Source organism: Morone saxatilis, unplaced genomic scaffold (genome assembly GCF_004916995.1).
Source record: "Morone saxatilis isolate NCDOM2014 unplaced genomic scaffold, NCSU_SB_2.0 Contig6, whole genome shotgun sequence".
In the NCBI taxonomy this organism is placed as follows: domain Eukaryota; kingdom Metazoa; phylum Chordata; class Actinopteri; family Moronidae; genus Morone; species Morone saxatilis.
Genome location: NW_023340206.1, coordinates 12,784,680 through 12,789,152, shown reverse-complemented (window position 1 = coordinate 12,789,152; position 4,473 = coordinate 12,784,680).

The window sequence follows — 4,473 nt, the reverse complement described above, 5'->3', positions numbered from 1 at the left end:
ACCAGTAACAACAATGGTTTGTATGATATCCCAGCAGAGGAACAAGATTATTTTATTTTAAGAGTAAGACCACTCACACAACTTCTCAGTTTAAGAGAAAGTCGTCTTGTCCCAGTGTTGGAAATGAAGCAGCTGTTGAGTTTCTCATTGTTTTAATAAAAAAATGTTGAAATTGGAATGTTTCTTTTTTTCATTTAAGACAAAGTCACTGATTTTGTTTGTGCTGTTTAAAGAAATTGTCTTATTGTCAGATTTCTTTTGCTAATTATTCATCTTATATTAAGCGGCTCAATAAAGTGACCAAAAATTTTACATAACTGAGTTCTCATTGCATGTAATAAACACGACTTGGTTAAATGTTTTGTATTTATCCCAGTTTTAAGGCTTGTTACAGTCTTTAGTCAGTTTTAAGAATTCTAGCCAAGAAAAGTAGTCTTAGAAAATGTTGTTATATTAAAGAATATTGTTTCTAGAGGGGCTGTTTTTACAGTGTACAGTGTTTGGTCCAGAGGTGAAACTCCCATTTAACCTTTTTATGGAGTTTTGATTCTCATTTGGCCTTCCGATGGGCTTCCATGCTTCACCAGTTCACCCCCTTAAAGGAGATTTATACGACTTCAAGAGGCCCTCCAAACTCTAAAGCAGGTTTAACACGCTCAGACACACACTTTCAAAATGAAAGCCGATGTTCAATGATTTCCCGTAGTTACACTGAAAGTGACCGACCTCGTAAAGCGGATATCTTGTTTCCTCTGCGGCCTCATCAATCATGAATGATAATTATGATCGATGGGGGAGGAGCTCGGGCAAATGAAGGCCGAAAAACATTTAGCCAAGCTCAGTGAGGAAGTGTGAGATTAATGGAGAGGGAAGGTGAAGGTTCGCCTCATAGGTTTTTAACATCGGTAAATCACTACAACATTAAGATGTGGGTAATGTAAACAGTTCAGGGAAACCTGCGGCATTTGTTTATGGCACGAAAACCAGAACCCTTTAAGAATCTTTAAGTTTATATAGGCCGACGGGAGGAACCGTGATTTCTCAAGCACTGTAATTAATAATAGCATAAAGTAGCATAAAATGGAAAAAATTAACTGTTCAATACGTAATTTCTGCCGCTAGGGTGTCTCTCACATCAAAACAACAATACGTTTGATGATGTCGTAAAGGTAGCGTGGGATCATGGGAGTTGAGCTGCTGTTAACGTTAGCTCAGCTTGTTTCTTTGATAGCTTAAGATCCAGACCGGGAGCTGAATTATCGACAGGTCTCCAAAACAAACCCATTGATTAAAACCAGTAAAATCACTGAATAAAGTAAAAAGTCAACTTCTGGCAGTTTGAACATTGTTGGAAACATTTTGGATATTGTAAGTACACAACTCAATTACATATAGAACATAGCTCTAATGTTTATAGACACTTTAATGTGGAAATGTTACATATAAGCAACGTATCTCAAAACAGTGAAAGTGAAACAGCTCAGAAAAGATTTTAAAGCTAATTTCTTCATGGAGTTGTTATCTGTGGACGGTTTGATTCTCATTTAACTCGTAGGATCTTCGAGTGGCTTACAGCGGAGCTGCGTGGATGACAGAAGGGTTAATCAAGTTGTTTTTAATCTCATTGAAAAGCTCCCCGGCCGATTCCTATTATCATAATGAGTTCTCTTTTCTGTTTCAAGTCCTCTCTGTGGCAGCTGTTTGAGTGCTCACATCAGAGGACGATGGAGGACACTTCCTGTTGCTGAAAGGTCACTGCTTTGATACATACGACGACATCCATGTGTCCTTTAGTGAGATGCTGAACACTTCCTGTTGACTGGAGCGAATCTGGAAAAGAGTTTCAACCAAATTATGAAGCTTCTGGCTACTAATTAAATTTTAATTTCAGCCTGAAATGAATGAATCTGCTTCAGTAGTCTGTAACTATTCATGTTGTAATCAGCACTGACACTGATTTCTTTACATTTTACATGCACCAAATATTACTTCCTCGCATTACACGTCACAGCTTGGTGAAGTGTAGTTCATCTTTTTTTCAGTAATCCTCCCCGGTGGCTCCAGTGCAGCGGCGTGTCAGCCGCTCCGAGAGTTTGAAGCGGTGATGTTATGACCTGGCGGGAGCTTAGTGTTCACCATATGGTGTTGTGGTTGTCAGGAGCTGTTTTTGTGTGTGCGGGGGAGGTTTTAGTGGGAAGATTAGCTCTGTGTGGTCGCTGTCACGCTGGGCGCTGTCAAGACTGTCAAAACACTGAAGAAGAAGAAGTCTTTACTGCTGCATGAAATAACTTAATTTAGTTTAATGCAGAGCAGACATAGAGACAAAGTTATAAAGAGGAGGTGATAGTTGTATCAGACTAAATATTTTCAGATATAGATTCATTAGAATGACAGGAAATTAAAAGTGAATGTTGCTTCCTTTTCTAGAAAAAAGGCCTTAGGGGGTTTATAATATAACATAGGGAGAGAAATGTGGTGAATGAGTGGGTTCAGGTTAGGACTAGAGACAGTAGTTTGAGTCCTGTGTGTTTTTTATATTTACACTGACTTTCAAGTGAGAAATTTGGACGTGGTTTTAGGCTCCAAAGTGACAATTATTTACACAGTAGAGGATGAAAAGTTTCACTATCATAAATCCTAGTGATGTATAATCTAAATGTCTTCAATGGTCGGTTCACTTTTGTGCGTCTTTTCACTTAAAAAATAAACTGTCTGCAGTCAAGTGGCACTGTGGGTAAGATGCCTGGGATAAAAACCATGATATCTTCTGCTGTATCGAGTTAAAAGGAAGGCTAGAAGTCTAATTTCAGTGTAGAATTGGAGGACACACAGACAGTATCATGACTGTCTTCATTGGCAATTCTCAAACCTTTTCTTTAAATATCACGACCTAGAGCCAAACCCTCTCTGACCTTTGTTGGCCTCTCTGGCTCAGCTCAGACACGTTTGTTTTGGACTTGAAAACCTTGTCTGGAACAAGGACAGATAAATCAGGCCTGAAGCTTCACTGTCTGCTTCCGAAGGAGGAGCTTTTCTCCAAACACAACACTTCCTTCCTGGACGGCAGGCCTTCCACCAGCTGTGTGATCTGTCTGTGATCTGATTCACTTAATTAACTCACTAACGAGCTAAAAATGGCTCTGATGACCCAGCCAGTGTTTGGCAGACAGGGACATACAGTCTGATATATGGCATGACCAACAATTATAGTCTTAATCTATTTTTGAATGATGAATTTGATTATTTCAATGCATGTCGGGGGCCCTGAAACCTCCCTCCTGTAGTTTATGTTAATTAAACTGAAATTATAAGGGCCTTAAGGTGGGTCCCTCCTGTATTTTTTGATCCTAAGGTTTTCTCTTGAAAGGGGTCCTTGATTTAGTATCTAGTATGCAAACACTTTTACTTTTGTTGGGTTGGGAGGGTTACTTTAAAAATGTAATCCAACAGAGTTACTAATTACCTGATAAAAACTGTAGTCACAACTGGAAGGCAGAAAGAAAAAGTTGAAAATATATATATATATATATATTAACAGGTGAATATGTCCTTCACCAGCAGGTAACTCTAATAAGATTTATGAAAATAAACAGCTTATGATGGCTGTTGTTTATGTTGTTGCTCCTAGTGATTCATCACTGTCCTCTATTAGTCCACAGTCTCTTCAGCCTGTAAACCTGTTTATTATTTTGTAGATTGGTTTTCATGTCAGTCCCATTAGCCTAAACTGGAAGGAGGAAGTGGATGTAGGCCATCAGGTAGTCACATAGTGTGTGTGTGTGTGTGTGTGTGTGGAGGATAGAGTGCTTTGATCCAGGAGCCTCTAATCCCATCGGGGGGGTGAGAGTGGAGGCAGGAGAGGATTGTGGGATTACGGAGGGGAAGATGCGACATGAGATGGCCACTCTGCAGCTGCATAGCCCTGCATGCTGGCACATTTGAGGCTGCCATGGCAACGGAGAGGGGCACAGGTTCAAAATCCGCATCAGTGGCTCGATACTGCACCAAAAGAGATGTTCATTCAGTTGATGTGTTTGTATTACAGTGGAAATCTGTCACCTTTTTCATTAAAGTATAATTTAATATCATCTGCATACTGTAGTAATGTTAGACTGCACTCTTAATTAAAACATAATATCAGAACCATCAAGGAAAAAGTCACATTTTCCACAATTTTGTAGTTTTATGTTGTGACATCAACAGCAAAGAGCTAGCAGTGGTTAAATTTGTTGATGTTTGATGATTATTTTTTGTTTATTATTTTGCAATTGTTTTGTTGATTATTTTTATTTGAATCCATCAGTTAATATGATATTAAAGATATAATATGTAACATTAACTTCATTAAAATATCTATAAACACCAGATTTATGTTCTCTATGTAGTTGAGTTCTTACATTATCCCAAATGTTTCCAATAATGTTCAAACTCAGGGAAATCATCAAGGGAAGTCATTTTATTCAGGTAATGCTG